A 21,046-nucleotide genomic window follows, 5' to 3' on the forward strand; every position below is an offset into this window, starting at 1 on the left:
GTATTCTGTCAGGATTCATGATCATTCCTTGTCATTAAGATTAATATCTCAATTTTATAGACCACAGATGCTGCAGGTAGAGGAGAAGCAGATGGTAATATGGTGCTTTCAAAAACATGCTCTAACTGTAATTCTTAATTTAATTGTACTTCCACTGGACGTTCCCAGACTTTATTAACTTTTTATAGTTAATTCAAGAGAGCTTTGGTCTTGCCTGTAAGTACTAACTTAGATGCATAGGCTGCTTCTCGGTAATAGATCTTTTGTATCAGTGAACAAGGCTTGTGTATCAGAGTGGAGGCAGGGTATCCTTGCTGGGGGAATTATTAGCATATACCCTTATTTCAGATCATATTGGTAAAATGGTTTTTGTAAATATGACAGAAGATGTCATCAAAAAGGTTAACAATGTCAAAACATTCAGTCAATTCAAATGAAATAGTAATATAGTTTTAAATAAAGTATGAAATATGCCATTTGGTTTATGTGAAAATTTGGAAATTTTGATTTTTTAAAAGGTATTTTCAATGTGTCATGTAGACAGCCCGTGAAAAACTAAAATTTATTTGTGCTACATTGTATAAATTTTGTAAATGATATTAGGGGGAAAAAGTTAGTTTTGTTGAGCATAGAGAAACATGACTTCTCTAAGAAATTTTCTAGAATTAAAAAAAATATGGTTTTAAATTGCTAATATTATAAACTGACAATAAATAATTATGTTAAAATCCATCTATTTTAACATATTATGGAGTATGTCCACTTATTTATATCAGTCAAGTTGAAATATTTTATTTTGCTAATGTACTGAGGCTGATCTGCCTCTAATGCCCAGGCTTGGTTGGAAAGTACTCTGTCCAGCAGAGGTTTCATGACCACGGTGGAAAAAATCTATCCAGGACACTCTATTTTGTCTGGGGAATAAGGGAGGTGGCTGTTCCCTCTAGTGGAGAAAGCACAAGACCTCTGTGCCTCATGCTTTTTATTAAGAAGGATACGCATGGGAGATATAAGATCAAAATTCATAAATCATCAATAGCTTTTAAGTGCTTGGATTATAGTTGACAATTACAGATTACAAGTGCCAATATAGAGGACACAGTGACCAGTCTGTGTCAGGGTCTATTAAACATCTTGATGCCACACTGGCATTAGGTGCAAGGTTTCATACATTCCTTGCTGAGATTGTTTATCGTTAACTAAGAGATTAAAAAAAAAAAACAAAAAACAGAGCAAGCGCTGGAGCATAATAAGCATTCTTTAAATCCAATTCCCATGGAAAACCTCTGAATGGCCTTTGGTCCTGTCTCCCTCACAGCTTTCCAGTGTTCTGTTGAGACTTAAAGACTTCTCGATGGGGGAGAAGCCTGGCTCATGGCTGGGGCTACAATTCCCGAAACCACAGGAGCAGTTCCCCACAATGCACAAATAGAATATAACAGTCAACTTTAATGGTCTCTAAACACTTAACCACTGATGATATCTCTAAGATTCTGTTCTCCATAGTTCGGGTGCCTGATCTTTGAAAGCCCAGCTTCCCTTCCTTCTACCCGCCAAATGAGCTGGTCTTTTCAGAAGTCTTCTCTGCTGTTTGTCGTGTTGGCCTCTCCATGTTGCTGCTTCATTTGAAAGACTTTGTGGGTTAATTGTACAATAGTCCTTTCAATCTCATAATTCTTGCTGATCAAGGATAACCAATTTGATCCCATTTCTCATTTAGATCCAGCTGTGAGTTGCATGTCCTTTCACTACTAGTTTAAATCTTGAATTTTGTTTCCTTAACTTCTGGAGCTCTTTCTGTGCATGTTCAATCATATGAACTAGATTGTCATATGCTTCCCGAGGCATTGCATCCATGCTGTGACATTAGTTCCAGATTCTTAACTGGATCTGCTTGATGCTCTAACTGGACCATAGAATTGTTTTACATGTTTTTTTCATGCAGTGATGTCAATTTCATGACCTGAGGAAGGGGCTGAAGTTCATATCGTTTCATGCTGAGCAATTCAATTGGTTGTCCAGCAGCCAGTCTTTCGAAGTCAATTCTTATATGTTGGTTTCGAAAGCAGAATAATCCAGGGCTGTCAGGTAGCTCAGGTAATTCTTGTAGGTTGGTCTCTTGAGTTTCCTTCTCCACCAGCATGCAGTCTGCTTCCTGCACACCAAGCGCTCCATAAGGTTGGTGGAAATACTGCCACGCACGCACAGCCTCTGTAGCCAAGTTCACTGGGGTTTTCTGAGTCTGCACAGGCTCAGGCCTGTTTCATTACACTTGCTTGTGACATTTTAAATTTCGTAGCTTTGATATGAAGAGATTTGATTAAGATCACTGGGGAGAGGTAGAAGGGGCCACAGAAGGAGTTTACTGAGACAATGGAAAGCAGTCTAGAACAGGATTGGCTGAGAAGCTCAATGCCTCCAGAGCCAGTGGAAATAAAGAGGGCTAGCTCTTTGGCTCAAGAGCTTTTCTGGGTCCTGAGCTGGCTCTCTCTCAGGTGCTGGCTCTGACTAGGGCTCTCTGGCTCCTGGGCTCTCTCTTCTTCCTCGAGAATGCCTGGATGATTGTGCTGCATCTGCCTGCACTTCCCAACGAATGGCATTTGGGATGGGAAAAAGCTCTGGGCACAGCCTAAGATCAGCATGGCCTGGCAGAGGGTGGTAGGTTTATTCTTTGGGTGTTCTAGCGGGGACAACCTCTGAGGCAGAAGCCTGTCATTCTTCCAAAATTGTGTAGCATTTGTGTATTAAGTTATTTTAGTTTGTAAACTAACCCTATGGAAACTAACAAGGGAAAAGATGGGAGAACCCAGGTTTAGAGTTTAGCCTTAATTGATAGGCTTAAGTAATTAAAAATGTGACCTGATAGGCTCTAGTGACTGTTTTTGAATAAAGACTCCTTTCCTTTGTCACCAAACCCTTGCCTCTGGGATTTTCCCTAGAGGGTGACAGCAGGCAGAGGAATCCCAAATTGCTGTTAGGTAACAGTGTCCACACTAAGGAAAGTAGAAAAGACACAAGTAAATTTCATTTTTGTAAATTTTATTTAACTCTATCTATCTATTTATCTATCTGTATAATATTTTGAACATAAAATTTGAGACTGTATATATATTTTACTAAGCCTTAAAAATTCAGTGTATATTTTACTTATGGTACAAATCAATTTGGACCAGTCATGTTTTAAGCGTATGACAGCCACATGTGGCTAGTGACTGCAGTATTGGCAGCCTGGGTCTGGATGGCAGGGTACAATAATAAATAACACAGGCATGGCCCCTAACTTCAGAGACTTTATAGTCTAGCATGGAACACAGACTTGAACAATCACTGAAATTGTAAAATTGAACACTTCTTACAGTTGTGAAAAGCATCAATAAAATTAATATTGTTGAACACAGGCTTAGCATTTAATGTATTTCCAGTTTACATATGTTACAGATTGATGTGTTTACATATGGGTGAAACAATTCTTGCCTTTTTTTTTTTTTAAAGAAATGCATTCAAAATAAACTCTCCTTTGTAGTCTGTTAATATTCTTTTATGTTTGTGTTTTCCATTTTCCCCATATCATTATTACACTGTAAGTTTGAAGTCAAAAACTCATGAAGCAAGAGCATAATAATCCTTAATGCCTTTATATATTGTTAAAAAATAAAATAAAGTAGCTAGGTAAAAAATAAAAAAAATTATCAGAGAAAACTTTATTTAGAATGAGAGAAAATTCAATATTTTTCCATGCCCTTTCTATAACTTTACAATTTCTGTGGTTTCTGCTGATATGTGTTTTTAAAAGCTTTCTACCAAGGTCTACAGATCTATAGGTTTATTAAAAGTAGTTTATTTCTTTTGAAATCTTGCAATTATATCTCATTTCTACATGAAAGCTTGTATGAAGAAAGTACTTAAACATTAAACATTAAAATAGTAATAGTATAAAACAATTAAAAATATAAAGAGAATAGTTTAAACTCAAAGTCGTTTAAAGATTTATCTTAATTGATTTCATGTTTCATGTAGTTCAGGCTTAATTGTTAATGGTGCTAAAGATAGTTAGATATTTACTGAATTTTGAAGAATGACAAAAAGCACACATGAACCAAAAGTTTAATGATCACTCATTTAACTAAAAACCTTTTCTCATGTTGCTACCTAACTAAAATTGCCATAGAACTTTAGGCAGAGAAGATTGTATGGACTAGAAGAGTCCACTCCATGAGAACTTTCCTTAGCTGGAACTTAATGACTGGATAGAACTTCTTTTTTTTCCCCAGGAAAAAGGCAGGTCTTTCTCACTATAAAAAGCAACATAAATAGAGTTGAAATTGACAAGAGTAGTTGGGAGAATAAAACAGATGGCTTCAGTCAGAGAAATCACAGTTAAAAACAAGGATGAGCAATCTAAGGTTAATTAATGGGGACTTAGAATCTTAAGTTTGATCCAATAAGTGATATGGTACCTATATAATTTTAAATCAAGGAAGTAGAATAATGAAAATGGCATTTTTGGAAGATTCATCAAGAAGTGACAGAAGCGATATAAAGAGGCTGAAGGGAAATATCAAGGAGGTTGAGTTGAGTGACCAGATTCAAGAATAGAACTGAAGGTTTAAAACAAGCTCTTTAAAATGGGAGACTCATGCTTTCTTGACAGCACAGGGGATGAAACTGGTGGAAAAGGGCAAGTGAAAGAAGGCTGAGCACAAAGAGAGTCAGTGAAGGATTAACACTGTTCAAAAACTAGGCTCTAACAGGATTCAGGACTCTGGTTGTGGAGTGGGGTGGGCAGAAAAAGAAGGAAAGACCATTTTTTTTGGCCAACAATGTGGCATAAAGCCATAATATCTTGAACTGTAGAAGTGAGTTCTTTTAGATTTCTCTTTTCCAGCATAAAATATAGGGGGGATTACATTTTATATTATTCTTAGATCTCATTCCTCGGAGTTAAATTAAATTGAAAGTTAGTTGAAAAATTACTAAGTGAGCTCTGGTGATTCTTCCATCACCCTTCTAAAAGTGTACATATTTTGATTTGAATTATTTAGGAAGTTATAAAACCAAACTGGATTTATATTTGCCTTATTTTGACATATGGTTTACATTTTGAAAATTCTGCCTTAGGATGGCATCGGATTATGATAAAATGGGTCATAGCAAAAACAAAATCTCAAAATTCAGAGCAGCAATAGACTTTATAATTCATGTAATTACATGTGTAGAAAAACAATAAATGTTTATGGATTATCAGGTTCTAAGCCTATTGAGGGTACTGGGTACACGTATGTAAACAAAATAAATAAATTAGAAAGAAAGAAGAAAGAAAGAAGGAAAGAAAGAAAGAAAGAAAGAAAAACTGTCCTCTATAGTCATTTAAAAAATGAACAAATATATACATTTATACATTTTGAAAGTGATTACTATGAACTGAATGATGTCTTCCCCAAATTGATACGTTCAAGTCTTAACTCCCAATACCTCATAATGGGATCTTATTTGGAAATAAGTTTGTTGAATATGTAATTAGCTAATGTAAGATGAGGGCATGACGGAGTAGGGTGAACTTCTAATCCAGTGTAACTGCTGTCTTTATAAAGGGGAAATATGGATATAAGCATGAGCACAGGGAAAACAACATTTGAGGATGAAGGCAGACATCAGGATGACGCTTCAATAAGCCAGAAATACCAAAGATTCCTAGAAAACTACCAGAAGCTAGAAGAAAGGCATGAAACAGATTCTTCCTCACAAATCTCAGAAGGATCCAACTCTGCTGACACCTTGAACTCAGACTTCTAGCCTTCAGTGCTGTGGGACAATAAGTTTATATTGTGTAAGTTACCCATTTTGTGGTATTTTGTTGTGGCGGCCCTACCGAAATAATGGAGTGCTTGCTATGAAGGAGACTTACCGGCGACACTGAGAATACCTGAGTGTATGGAGACTTATTTTGGATTGGATTGATTATAGAGACCTCTTTGAGGGACTTTCATTTTGTCAGATACCTGTAGGATGAGAATGAGCCAGCCATGGGTGTTGTTGGAGGAAGAGTGATCTGGGAAGAAAGAGTATGTGCAAAGGCCCTAAAATAAGAAAGAACTTGGCATAAGTAAGGAAATGAAAAAGACCAATGTATCAGGAGCATAGCCAATGAAAGTGAGAGAGGCACAAGACGAGACTAGTTGGACCTTGGGAAGGAATTTGAATTTTGGTCTGAGGCCAATAAGGTGACTTTCATGGGCTTAAATCAAGAGGTGATATAGTCCAGTTTACATTTTTAAGTAAATTCTAAATGCTATGCGTAGAATGGTATAGAAAGGGAAGTGGGAAACATATTTAGAAAATGACAGCATTGGATTAGGTATTCATGCTTAGAATAAGCTTGTGGAAGCAAAATACATATGATTTGAGAAAATGTTTCATATTGAGAGAGAGAATCTGTCAGGTTTTTGTCTTGAGCTACTGGGTGCTCATTGAGATGTTATTTACGGAGGTAGAAAATGATGGGAAATGGCAAAAGGGGTAGAATAGAATAAGTATTTGATTCTGGATAAGCTGATATGCCTTTGAGATAGCCAACTAGAAATGTTAACTAGAAGGTCTGTTGGGCCAATGGAAGACTAAGGAGGAGGCAGAGAAATGGAAATTATGTAAACTGCACAGTGACTTCAGAGTATTGAACACTAACTGTGCAGCTAAAGTCTCCAGATTCCCAAGCCCATGTCCCTGTGACCTCATGCAAATGCCTAGTCAATGACATTACGGTGTCATTCACTTAGGTGTAAGGGGGAGGGTACTTTCAGGGGTTATGGTGAGAATAAATGTCCAAGCACCTCTGCAGCAAATAAAAAGACACGCATAGATGAAAACTAGGGATGCGCTGTCAAGAGCACAGAAATAAGATCCAGAAGGCTGGAAATTAACTTTTAGCCTTCCCACTTATCTGTTTAATTGCACCTCAGAAAAATGATTTCATAGTAGCAGAACACTCTAAGATACCTATTAGTTTAAAAATTTAACAACTCCCCCAAAATTGTGCTTCTGGGTACATAGCATGATAATTTTCTTGTACGTGTGTACAAAGAGATATGTATATGGACCCTCATGAAAAATACTGTTTAAAACAGGAAATTTAAAGGAACTTAACTATCTACCAAAACAAACAGACAAACTATAGTTATATGACAGAATGCTATTCAACTTTTTCTAAAAAAGATCCTGATCTACATGCTTATGAAAAGATCACCAGTGTAGAATGCTAAATGCCAAAAAAAGTAGATCTCAAATTTATACTTGAAATAATTTACCTTTTGTGGAAGCACAGGTATGTAAAAATGCTAAAAGTAGACAGGAAGGGTGCAGTTCTGGTTAATAATTGAAATGGGGAAGGAACCAAGACTAGTAATGAGCTACATATAAACCTGCAAGGTAATGTTTTATATAAAATTATATAAAATATACATGTAACAGGGTTTTAAAAAGTGTGTTGTATTATTTTCTACATTACTATTTTATTAACTTTATGACTCTTACTATGGTTAAAGTCAATTATTTTCATTTTTTATCATAGACAATGTCTTATTTCAATAAATTGTGTATTTTAATACCACATTATTTTCTTAACAGTAGAGAAATCATTGAATTCCTTTTAACATTTTTTAAATTTACACTTAAATTTTACTTAGCAAACTATGAAATGCGTGCTTAGTTGGGTTAGGCACTGTCACATTGATATCACTTCAGACAACAGCTTTCTAAAGAAAGCACTGTCTTAGTTTACAAACAAGGAATTTGATGTTCCTGGAATTTAAAGCACCCAAAGTCGCATTGCTGGTAAACAGAAGAGATAAAAGTTGAAACTCCGCTGTTTTACTTTTTCCTGTTCTTTCTATTACACTATGACTGACATGCATCTTTAAGCAGAAAAGACTGCATAACTTTCATAGTTCCTTAAAGTTGGTGTTCCACAGAGTTCATATATAGCTTAAATATACTGAACACAGCATTCACATATTTTGTATATAAGTGCAAAACATTCCAGAAATACACATTAGTAAATGAAGGAAAATAAGTAATATTACGAATTCCCTCTTGTTATTGGAATTATTCTTGTTAATCATAGAAAAGCTGTTTTCCATGTTATGGTCTCATTTTCTTTTTCTGGGTATCATTATAACTATTATAATTTTGTCCCACTTTTTGTAAACTTAATAGTATGTTGTTATTTTTTTGTTAAAAGGGGCAAAGATTTTGCTGTATTTAGAACAGAAACAGAAATGTTACCCCATTATGGAGCATGCAATTTCACTAGTTCATTTTCCAAAAGAGGAAAAAATATAAGACAACTTTAAGAAAAAAAAAGAAAAGCTTAACAGATATATTTGACAAGAGGTTCACAAATGAAACTTTACAGCCTTTTTAAGTGTTTGCTTTTTCCTTTCTTGCCTTCTTTGCCTATTGTCCCTGTTCCTCATCTTAACAGTTTTTATTATATTTGAAAGATGAGCTCAAAGCATGAAAGCTGTTGTTTTCAACCTTTATTAATGTTTTCTAACTCATTTCCCTGTTTGCCTGCTGACAACCTGCCAAAATCACCCTCTGGTGAATTGTAAAAAGATTGGGGTAGCAGTCAGGGGACCCAAATGTGTTGCAGATGATTAGAAGATCAGATCTTTGTCACAGCAGCTAGTGACACATCTCTATTTTTAAGACTGAGAGTTAGACAATGTATATTCATTGTCTGTTTTAGAGTGAAACGCACAACTCTGCATTTTACATAATAGAGCCGAGTTGAATGAAAAATTCCGTTATTCTTTTGTTGTTTTGTACTGTCACTGGTTAACACATAAGATATACATATTTGGCGAGTAATTGTAACCACCTTGGGCTTTTAAGCAACTTTTGAAAGGGAAGTTACCTATTTTGCTACTTACTGAAGTAATCCAACCACCAGTCTTTGTTTTCCAGTAAAGGCAGGAAACAAAAATCTTCTTAGATGATCACATTTGCTTTCATGCTAATGAGTTCAGATAAATTTGGTTGGCAGGAATAGGGGGTCAGGAGATCAGTTCTTGAATCGTACAAATAGAAAAGCTCTTTCAGTGTAAGATAAGAAGTGATAAATTGAGGTGAAAAGAAGAAATTAGACTTTACGATGATGAAAAACCCAGGGTTATCAGTGGGCTTTCACCAGAATCGATGGCAGAATAGCTGATAATGAATTATTATCTAGTGAGGTGTTCCCCTTAAAATTCTAATGATGCAGCCTCTACTATGTGCATATGTAGGGTATGCATATGTGTTATATCCAACAGACACATTCAACAATTGACTCATTTCATTCTTCCCTTATTTCTTTATGTGCCAATCTCTGTTTCAGTATCAAAAGAAATTCATCACTTTATAGTGTTAATGATCTCAAGGTATGAGAATTATGTAGTCATTATATAGTGGGCTAGTTACCATATTATTATAACCAGATATGACTTAGTCTTAAAAGAGGAATAACACCAAAACCAGTTTTAAAGTCTGAAACAAAGGAGAAAAGATCATGGTTCCTCCTCTAACTAAGATGATGGACTTGGAGAAGTCACACAAACTCTAAAAGTTGTAGATCCTTTATAAGTGAGATGTGTTTTTTCCTGAAAGATTCTTACCAGGGATAATTAAATTGATATAGCTAAAAGCCCTTGGAAAATCTTAGATGTTTTAAAAGTAGAAGGCTTTATTAGTAACAATCTAAATATTGATCCTAGCTTTTTTCCTAATTCAGCATTTATTCATTTTTCAATAATTAATATGTATCTCTTGTATTTCAAATATATACTGTTTTAGGTAGTAGAAATAGAGGAGTAGACAAAACAAATGGTAATTCTTGCCTCTATAGATTTTAAGCATTAGTGAATTCAAATAACAATAATAGAAAAAATTATAAAATCAGTTGGTTATAAGTGCTATAAAGTAAAATAGGGTAAATAAGATGCTTTAAATATGAGTTACCTAAAGGAAAACTTGAAGGAAATAATGCAAAGCAGTCAGTGAGGGCTATGAGATACTGGTTTAAAAATATTCATTTTTGAATGAATGATGTTTCATTACTCAATCAAACCCATGTGTGTCACTTAAAAATATTTTAGTGAGTACTCAGTGATTTGGTATTGAAAAATTTTTTCTCACCCCATGTTTTTATATTTGGAATGAAATTTTTAAAGTTAATTTACTCTATCTCTCCATTTCTTTGGCATGCAAACAAAATTATTAATACGTGAAATACAAAGTATTTATTTTGTATAAGGTCATGTGAGTGCAATGTAATAAAATTAATCTGAAAATATATGCAAATTATTGTCGGAGGCTAAATCTACTGTCCAAAATAACACTGTGCACTTGAAAGTTAAAGAATAATATTGGAAGAGAAAAATAAATTTTCAACATGCCTCTCTTAAATGAATTAAAACAAATTGTGTTTAAAATATGTGAATACATAAAATAAATATTTTCTTGAAACTCAAAAAAATAATGTTGAATTAGTCTGTCTACACATACTTGCACACAAATAAATGTATCCTTTTTTAGTACAGATGACCTAGAAAACAGATTGAGAGGCAAAAGCTTATGTGCTAACATTTTATCAGAGAGGGAAATCCCTAATTCCGTAATTCTGGGATGGAGGGTGGAGTCCTAATATTATTAGGGAAGTAAGGAGTGCATTACTAAACCGACCACCAGGTAATCCAGTCAGCTTGTCTGGGTGCAGGTAGATGCAATGGCTCTCATCTTTCTGTGGCAAGAGGAAAACCCTGAGGCAGGAGGCTAGAGTTGTGTCTGAGTGTTATTGGTGGAAATTAGGCTCTTCCATGGGAGGATCATAACAAAAGCATTCCAAGGACCCGTGTATGGGAGATTGTGGCTTGGAAAGATGATTTATTTGGGTGGAAATAGAAGCTGCACCCCAGGTTTCCAATGGCCTATCTCCCTCCATTTCACCGTGGAATAAGTCTAACCTTCTCTTCAGCAAGGCCAAAGCAAAGGTCAGGGCCCACAGTTTCTGTTTCATTTTAAAGCTCAGTCCCTTTGAGCCCACACGATGTGCTGCTGGCCCCAGTAGCTGCTAGACCCACGTGGTGGTGTATGTCCTTGAGCGAGAGAGAGAGAATGTGTAAACATATGGGGGCAAATTTGGGTGAGAGAGAGAGAGAGAGAGAGAGAGAGAGAGAGAGAGAGAGAGAGGAGAGAGAGTTTCTTTGTTCCCCTGGGATTATATTAGCTTGGGTTTGGGATGGACTAAGTGCTCATTCAAAAGAACTAATCAACTTCCCAAGCTTTCGTGGGCTTTTTGATGGACCTACTACTTAGCTAGAGTAACAGCTGTTGTCTTTGGTCATGCTTCTCCACTGTACCCTCCGACATCCCAGTATCAGAGAAGGGAAAAGAGTAGTGTTAATCGACTTGGTGGAGCAATGCTATAATCTCCTGGGTGTGAAGCTGCAACTTCCTGGAGAAGCAAGCGGGCTCATGCCACCCAGTTTATTAAGCTCAATGTCTAATTTCCTTTGTCTCCTTTCCCCGTTACTAATTACCAATGGTAACACTAGGGAGTGAGGAGATGTCTGATGAGGAATTAGAATCACCTACTATCATATATTTGCCATACTATGCAGATGGAGCATAAGATAAATGTGCCCACAGGATGCTGAGAGAGCTCAATAAACTTCCCTTCACCAAAGTCTTAACCGTCTCCCCCATGGCCTACAAAAATGGGACAGATGTCACTTAGTCTTAACTGTGAGCGAAAGGTGGCACTGTCAATAACATCGAGTCAAAACTGGTCCAGTCAACCCAGGAGGATGATAAAGTTGCCTGGGTCCTAGTTCTTACTGTAAACTATTAAATTATAGGAAAGAAAAGCTTCAACCATATTGAAAAATCTATAAAATATAAATTAAAGCAAAAAAAATAAAATCGTCTTCTAAAAATCTATAAAATTTGTTAAAATAAAACAGATTAATATACTATACCATGTTTTTGTTATATAAGAAGGGTCAATTTTCCTTTAATGCTAATGTTCATGTCAGCTAGTTTAACTTTTATAAAAATATATTCTATTGTTTAAGATTATTCATTGCTACAAATGACCGGAATTCTCTCTGCTAAACACAAACACGCAGTCATATACACATATACACAGAAAGACCATTGTGCATTAGCTTAAGTCCTGTATCTGTTCTAAGAAAGTAGCCAAATGATGCAGGAAAAATATAATGTAACTTAGCTGTTCTTGTTTCCCAGGTTCCTAACAAGAGTACACAGCTACTCATACTGTGACACATGAAGAACTGGGCCCTTCCTGGTTGGGATAGTCCATTTTAAAAACATGCATATCTGTTTCACAAAAGGTGTAGGCAAATTGCAGCTGCAGAAGCTAAATCTGGACCACTGTCTGTATTATAAATAAAGTTTTATTGGAACAAATCCACTCTCATTCATTTACATATCGTCTATGGCTGCTTTCCAAAGTTGAAAAACTGCAACAGAGGCCATATGGCCTTTCTAAAATATTTATTATATGACCCTCTAAAGAAAAAAAAATTCTATTCTGTTTTATGTTATTGGCTTGCATTAAAATTCATGAAGACTTTATAGTCACAAATAACATACACCCTTACAAAGAGTATTCATAGGTAATTGAAGCACTTCTGGTGTTGAAGTCTGACTTAGCATTAACAAAGCCCCATCCCTGTCGAGGATGGACCAAGTGTTCCAGATGTGCAGCCACCTAGAAAACTCATTTTCTCATAGTGAATGCTCTGACTCTAACTTAATAACTGTTCACACAAGATCATCTTAACAAAGACTAACCAGATATCTAATATATGTATATGATGGCAATATATATAAAATACCTTTTGTTATAGCAAATTCATTTCTAAAAATTTATGCTTAAGGCATTTATGCACAATTTTTCTATAAGGGTATATGCATATTAAATTTATATCAAATAAATAAACACAATTCTAAGTGTTCCCAGACTGGTAAATTAGTTCTACTACCATTATATTGTAATTTTTATAAATTATATATTGAGTGAAATGAAAGAATAGTTTACCATCAGTATATACAATGTAAAGGGTAATCACATTAAAAATATATTTATATATAGTAGAATATTTTGAAATATAAATATAATTTATCTTTTTCTATTCTTGATAACTATATTTTAATTTCTATACCACATCCACCATTAAGGCCAAGTTACAAGGTGGATACTTGTTGCTCTCAGGGAAGAAGTATGGAAGCATAGTACAAAAGTGATCAATGCTGCCCTTAACTTTCAAAATAAAGAGTCTTAATATTTAGTCGACAAAGCAGTAATCTACAAACCAAAGCATATTTGTATGTAAAAACTAGAGGATTAAGGCAGGACATTTTCCTGTGAGTTTTCCCATTAGTCTTTGGATTGGAAGATCTCGAGCCAGAGCCTTAAGGACTCAGACCTGAGAAAACCACAGACTAGGTAGGGATGGATGCAAAGTAGCATATAATTAAAATTATAATGCTCCACAATGGGTGAAATCAACTGTTTCATGTAGGTGCTGTGTTATTATTGCTATTTTATAGATGAATAAACTGAGGCACTGGAGGTTAGGTAATTTGAACAAAATTATACAAAACTAGTAAGTTGTGGAGCTTTTATTTTAATTCATATAGTTTGGTTACAGAGAAGATGCTATTCACCTCTATGCAATATGGCTTCTCCAAGATACAATCATATTTCTCCTGCAGTAAAAATAACTTAGCACCCTGACTAGGTACTCAGTTGATTAGAGCATCATCCCAATATACCAAGGTTTCAGGTTTGATCTCTGATCAGGACACATAAAAGAAGCAACCAATGAATGCATGAAGAAGTGAAATATCAAACCTCTTTCTCTCGCTCTCTCTCTTCCTGAAAAAAAAAAAAATCAATCAAAATTATTTAGCCAGTTGAAGACTAGGAGGAGGAAAGAAATCAGAATTTGAAAGGAGATCAAGATAGACAATGTAGATGCAAATAAATGATTGAATTCTGATTCTGCCTCCTCCTGGGTTTGAATCATGCTATAGAATAAATATTTGTGTCTCCTGAAAACCCATATTTTGAAGTCCTAACACAGAAGTCATGGTGTTGGAGATGGGACCTTTGGGAGGTAATTAGATCATGAGGATAAAGCCTTTATGATATGATCAATGATTTTAAAAGAAGAGACCAGAGAAAGTTTGCTTCCCATTTCTCTGTTCTGCCACTTGAAGGTACAGCAAGATGATAACCTCTGCAAACTAGAATGATTTTTCACCAGAACCTGAACATGTTGACCTTTGAGCTCTTAGACTCCAGAACCCTGAGAACTCAATTTATGTTGTCTAAGCCATCCAGTCTATTGTAACTTGCTTTAGTAGTCCAGAATGAATAGGACAAACCCTAAGGGCAGGGGTGTAGTGGGGCATATAAATCTCCTTTTCTACTGGTGAAATTCTAGAAGGAAATCCAAGGAATAAAAACACTTATACCTATAAGACCATATATCTCCATTTCCCTGGACAGTTCTGTTTTTCACCTATTATTATACTAATATAAATATCAGTAGCATTCTTTTTCATTCACAGAAGCATCCCAGCTTAGAGAATAAATGACATCAGTTACCACGTGGAATTTCAACAAGAAGCTGACCCACAGAGTACCCTCCTCCATCAAGGGTAGAGTAGGGTGTAGAAAGAGCAGCAGCAGGAGCAACTACCATATATTGTCTGTGCCCAAGGGGACATCAGCAGCAGAACAGTAATGGACACTCACACCCAAATACCATGTCTGTTGCGAGATCTTAACCAAGGGCCAAGCCTGTGTGCAAGCTGGGGCCTTCCTACCACTCCATCTGTCTTAGCTCTCAGAGGATGCTCTATGAAATACTACAGAATGAGTGGCTTAGAAACAACAGAAACTAAATCTCATAGTTCTGGTGCCCTGAACTCTCAATCAGGTTCTGGTATGGTGCAGTGAGGGCCATCTTCCAGGTTGCAGACTCTAGTTGTATTCTCACCTGCTGATAGGGGCCAGGGAACAACTATATGGGATACCTTTTTCAGGGGTTCCGCCCTCATGATCTAATTACCTCCCAAGGTGCCGCCTCCTAATTCCATCACATTGAGAATTAGATTTCAACCTATGAATTTGGTGGGGTGATGCATTCAAACCATAGCATCATATCATGGAGAAAAGAAAAGAAAAAGAAGAAGAGATTGAAAGTTTGGAATAATGATAGTGAGCTAATGCCAAAGTGATTGAGTTAAATGAGAAATGCTTTGATCATCTTAAAATGGAAAGCTCAAGTTTATTTTCCACTACAAATGTGAAGAGGGAGAATTGTGAATGAGTTCAGTTATACAAAAATAAAGTCAGTGTCTCTACCTTCAAATAGTAACATTAAATTTTAAACTACGTATATTTTTACATATCCATAAATAAACAGAAAGTAAGTATGTCCCCCAAATGTTAAGAATAGTAATCTTAGGTAGTGAGTTTGTGGATGACTTCTATTTCTTTCTATAATTTTTATATAGTTTCCAAATATTGTCAAATGAACATGTGTCAGCTTTGCAATAAAGAGGAATTTTTTTTTAGAACAGATACATTTCTGCTTTCACCATTCTGTGTTGGCTGAAGCTAGTTAATCTGAAAACTATTCCACCTTGAAGTGTTAATGAGCTAATAAGTCATTTCAGGGTGAGTTACTTTTCAAAACTGCTGAAATCATACCTCTAACTATACTTGTATTCTATCTACTAGTAGGGGGGACTTGGTTAGTACAGTGGCTGTAACCTAATGTAAGAAAACATAATAAAATATGCTTCTGTCTCATTTTAGTAAGTAGATAACTACCCTTTGAATCAACTTGTTTCTCTATGTGAAGCCTCAATAGGACATAGCTTACGCTTTCATAAAGGAACAAAACACTGGAAGAACAATATATGATAAGCTTGCAAAATTAACTGTGATTATACCATCATTTTAATATTCCAAAGTCCTGTATATAAGCATTATATTTATCCATAATGTTAGAAAATTTATATAGAAGTCTGGTTGTACAAAACACTAATTGATGTGACTTTTAGCAATGATTAAACTAGAAATTTGGAATGATTGACTTATACAAAGGAGTATGTGCATGCACATGAGCACACAAAAACACACACAGATAAGTTTAATGCACTACCACCACTAACACCACTATCACCATCACCATTATCATCACCACGCAGACAAATGAAAAAGGGATAAGTAACTTGATCTTGAGTTTTTCCATTGCACTTAAATTTTCATATTTTCCTAGGATTATCAGAAAAGTTTGGTTCACTCTTCTTCTTGCTTCTCTTAAATATTTTTACAAAAAAACATTTTAATTCTTATTAAAATTCTGTAGTAATCATTGATTATTAAAGAAGGAATTTTAATGATTATCACATGCAGGATAAAATATAACAGATTAGCAAAGATAAAGTTAATTACAGCTAACTAAAATCACTAAAAATCGCTGGGTTTAAAACATCAACTGGTTAAGAAATTATTCATCCTTAAGATATAATGAATCTGGTATATTGGTTAAAATGCTTTATTGCTGTAAATATTGAAAACTCCATGTGGCTGTGATGTTAATATCATGTGTCAACTTAACTGAGCCTAGGGAAACCCATATATTTGGTTCACCATTATTCTGGGTAACTGTGAAAGTCTTTCTAGATAAAGTTAACACTTAAAATGGTAAACTGAGTAAAGTAAATTGTTCTCCCCTCATTTTAAAATGTGGATTGGCATCACCTAACCTACTGAAGGCCTAAACAGAACAAAAAGGGGAGTAAGAGAAAATTCACTTTCTTTGTTTGATGGGCTTTGAGCTGGGGTATTGGTCGTCTCCAACCTTCAGACTTGGACTCAGATTAATATTGATACCATCAACGTTTCTGCTTCTTAGGCATAATCCACAAAAGAACATTTGATGAAAGCAACTCAAATAAAAAAAAAAATTGAAGAAAAGATCTGAACAGACATTACACCAAAGAAGTTATACAGATCACAAATCTATAAAAAGATACTCAACTGCATTCATCTTTAGGTAATAGCAAATTAAATCAATAATTAGATACTACTACACACTTATTAAAATGGCTAAAGTGCAAAAACAACTACTGGCCATGATGCAGGGCAACAGGATCTCTCATTCCTTGCTTGTTGGAATGTAAAATTGGAAAACCACTTTTGAAAATAATTTGACAGTTTCTTTACAAAACTGAACAGCCTCATTAGAAGGCAGTCCGGCAGCTTATAAATCTAAACACAGTCTTAACATTCAATCCAGCAATTTTACTAGTAGATATTTACCCAACTCATTTGAAAACATGTCCATACAAAAGCCTGCATATGAGTGTTTATAGCAGCTTTATTCATAATCACTAAAAATGGAATCAATCAAGATGTCTTTCCATATGTGAATGGGTAAGCAAATTGTGTATAACCGTATAATGGAATATTATTCAGTGATGAAAAGAAATGAGCTCTCAGTCCATTAAAATAAGTGGATAAACCTTAAAAGCACTATTGCCAAGTGAAGAAAAGACATTCGCTGAATGCTACAAAATTTATGACCCTACTACATGATTTTGGAAAAGCAAAACTATAGCAACTGTATATAGAGTAGTGGTTCACCTGGGCTCGGAGGTTGCTTGGATAAGTGAAGTCCAAGGTAACTGGAGAGAAGTAAAACAATTGTTTATCATATTCCCATGGTAGATATATGACACTTTTCATTTGTCAAAATCTACAGAGCTTTTACAACACAAGTGAATGTGATGTTTGCAAATTAAAAACAAATCTGATGTTGGGGATTTCTAGTGTATTATGTGGAATGTGACAAAATAATCTACCTCTAACATAATGTATAAAAAAGACTCATGAAAGTGATTGGAGAAAAGGTTTACCTCATAATGCACTTTAAAAATGAGTGGTGTTGAGAAACAAGATGGTGGAGGAGTAAGTGGAAGCTACACTAACTTCCTCCCAGAACTAGTCTGGATCTACAACTTAATTTTGGAGAAATCATCTGGAATAACCAACCGAACACCAGCTGGAGAGAAGTCTTATAACCACGGAGAGACAAAAAAGGCCGCTACATCACAACGTGACCGGTAGGGAGTCGGAGACGCGGAAGGGCTGGCTGGGCTCACATGGGTGGCAGCTGAAGGGACTGAGAAACAGCTCAGCAGCCGGGGGTTCCCCCTGAGAAGGGCAGGGTCTAAACCCCCAGCTGGGCTTCCCAGCCCACAGCAACAGAGTGGAAAGTAAAATAGTATCCAGCTGTGAAAAGCGAAAAGCCACAGGGTTTCTTTCTAGCCAGAGAGAAACAGCTGGAGAAAAAGAGCTCTGAAGCAGATCACATACAAAAATATTTTGGCCCCCACTTACCCTGGGCTCAAGCGGAGGAAAAGGCAGAGAGGACTGGGAGATGCTTGGGGAGAGTTTGGTGTGGTGGCTTTGAGGGGAGAGCTGGGGAAGTGGCCAGCCGGGTCCCAGTGCTGACTCATCCCCACACTGCAGGCAGACCATTCCCGGCCAAGTGGCGTCAGCCTGAGGGGAAGCAAAGGCCCTGCCTACAGGAATTAAGCTGCCACACCCACGGTCCTTAAGCCTGACGGCTAATCACAGATTGAATAGATTAACAACTAAGAAGCCAGACAAAGGCAGTAGATCCCTGGAAGTCTCCAACAGGCTGCCTAGGCCCAGACTGGTACAGGATCTGACGCCACCAGGGGCAGGTCCAGGAAGTGCAGATCATTCTAAGAAGCACCAACAAACAATAGGAGTCACAAAAATGGGGAGACAGAGAAACAACCCCCCATCGAAAGGAAAGGTAGAGTCCCCAGAAAGAGTGCTAAATGAAATAGAGGGGAGCCAACTATCAGATATGGAATTGAAAGCACGGATTATGGAGAAGTTCAATGAGCTCAGCGGAAACTACAAAGAACTCCAGAAAAACTACAGTGAACTCCAGAAGAACTATAAGGAACTTACTGAGAATTATACCAGCATCAAAAAGGACATGGAAGCTATCAATAAGAGCCAGGAGGAAATGAAGAATACGATCTCTGAATTGAAGAACACAGTAGAAGGAATTAAAAACAGGCTAGAGGAAGCAGAAAATCGGATCAGCGAGCTGAAGGACAACGTAGACAAAAACTCACAGACAGTGCAACAAAATGAAAAAAGGCTGAACAAGACTGAAGAGGCTCTAAGACAGCTGCAGGACAACATGAAACGTAATAATATCCGTATCATAGGAATTCCAGAAAGAGAAGAAGAAGAGCAAGGGATAGAAAACCTCTTTGAAAAACTAATGACAGAAAACTTCCCTAACATGAAGAGAGAAAGAATCATGCAAGTCCAGGAAGCACAGAGGGTCCCAATGAAGATGAACCCCAACAGGCCCACCTCAAGACACATCATAATTAAAATGGCAACATCCAAAGACAAAGAGAGAATCCTAAAAGCAGCAAGAGAGAAACAACTAATAACATACAAGGGAGCTCCAATAAAGCTATCATCAGATTTCTCAGCAGAAACACTACAAGCCAGAAGGGAATGGCAAAATATATTCCAAGTAATGAAAAACAATGGCCTACAACCAAGAATACTCTACCCAGCAAGGCTCTCATTCAAAATGGAAGGTGAAATAAGGAGTTTCCAAGACAAAAGAAGGTTAAAAGAATACGTCTCCACCAAACCAGTATTGCAAGAGATGCTAAAGGGTCTGCTTTAAGAAGATGAAGAAACAGAGAGAGACAGAGAGGAACACGAGTACAAAGGGGGAAAATGACAATGAATAAGTACTGAAAGAAAGAAGGAACTTCTACCATTTGCAACAACATGACTGGAACTAGAGAGAATTATGCTTAGCGAAATAAGCCAGGCAACAAAAGAAAATTACCTTATGCTATCACCTGTTACAGGAAACTAATGAACAACACAAACAAATGAGCAAAATTGAACCAGAGGTATGTAAACGAGGAATAAACTAACAGTAACAAAGGGGGAGATGGGAGGGAGAGAAGTGGTAAGAAGGGGAAGGGTCTAGTCAAAGAGCATGTATAAATGACCCATGGACATGGACAACTGGGTGGGGACTGAATGTGGGAGAAGGGAGGGACAGGGTGCAGAGAAGCAAGAGGGGGAAAAAAGTGAGACTGTAATGGAAAAACAAACAAACAGAAAAATTTTTAGTGGGGGGAAAAATAAAAATATAAAGGATAGAAATGCAAGTTCAGTGAATATTAGAAGGACAAGGTTTTTCCTTCACACTGTATATATTTTCTCCCTATCTGATCCCTCCAGAATTTGGCATTCTAAAGAAGTAAGTAATGACCAAGTTTCTTTGCATAAAACTAATAAGACCAGTTGTTAATAATGATTTTTTTGACTAAGACTTTGACTGGAATGTCATGCCTAAAGGAGACATGCTTGGGCTTTGGTTGTTACCAAAAAGCCCTGAGCAACTGGGACTGACTTTCAAAGGTAATAAAAGTCCACGAGATAAAAGGCCTGGTAACTTGGATGGATGAGCGGTCCATAGCAATCTTTCCAGGGAAGGAGCGAAGGTTGTTTTCCTGAAAGATGGCTAGAAGGGACCTTAAGGCACAATGGAAAACCAGGAGGACCTGGAAAAGACAGGTGTTTACAGGCAAGGCTGAATGCCAGGTATATGGATCTGCTTCTGTGCCCTGAAGGGCAGACTGAAGATCACCCTAAATGTTCCTTGCGTAAGTTCCAGCAAAGCAGAACTAAAGATCATAAGTGATCATTTGCTGCTCTTGTTGTGTTTATGCAAATGAACAGGATAAATTAAAAATGAACTTAATGCAGTCCCTTTAATGACAAGGAGGGTAATCTTAGGGAGAAAAATCAAGATTCAAGGAAGATCACAATGCCCAGTGGTAAACTATAAAGTAGTGCAGCTAACCATCTTTAAAGTTT

General features: G+C 36.4%; 1 pseudogene; it reads right to left on the reverse strand.

The window, feature by feature from the left end:
• Positions 1-1,571: 1,571 nt before the first annotated feature.
• The window catches only part of LOC150008242 (pre-mRNA-splicing factor SPF27 pseudogene), a 68,687-nt pseudogene continuing 49,212 nt past the window's right edge, over positions 1,572-21,046 (reverse strand).

This window comes from Furipterus horrens, unplaced genomic scaffold (assembly GCF_987537825.1).
Source record: "Furipterus horrens unplaced genomic scaffold, mFurHor1.1.pri manual_scaffold_5, whole genome shotgun sequence".
Taxonomy (NCBI): domain Eukaryota; kingdom Metazoa; phylum Chordata; class Mammalia; order Chiroptera; family Furipteridae; genus Furipterus; species Furipterus horrens.